The 252-nt window shown below is 29.4% G+C and overlaps 1 protein-coding gene across 1 annotated transcript in view; it reads left to right on the forward strand.

Moving 5' to 3' along the window:
- Positions 1-252, forward strand: part of LOC119585201 — a 19,387-nt gene that overhangs the window by 13,796 nt on the left and 5,339 nt on the right. The gene's annotated exons all lie outside the window — the stretch shown is intronic.

The following is a 252-nucleotide window of genomic DNA, read 5'->3' on the forward strand; positions in this document are numbered from 1 at the left end:
TGTGCTAAAAGTACAATATTTAATTTTAAATGGGCCCGATGAAACGTATTGCAAAAAGATTGCGTCCAATAGATTTTCAAAATTTATGATTGATTTCGGGGATGAATGCTGTTTTTAAGGGGCTGCTTTTTTAGATGATTTTGAATGTTGAATATTTCAAAATTTTTTATATATCAGTCAATACCCTTATCATATCAAATACACAATTTCACAAAAAATTCACGAAAAAACCCCATTACACAGTCATAGGAT

This window comes from Penaeus monodon, chromosome 19 (genome assembly GCF_015228065.2).
Source record: "Penaeus monodon isolate SGIC_2016 chromosome 19, NSTDA_Pmon_1, whole genome shotgun sequence".
In the NCBI taxonomy this organism is placed as follows: domain Eukaryota; kingdom Metazoa; phylum Arthropoda; class Malacostraca; order Decapoda; family Penaeidae; genus Penaeus; species Penaeus monodon.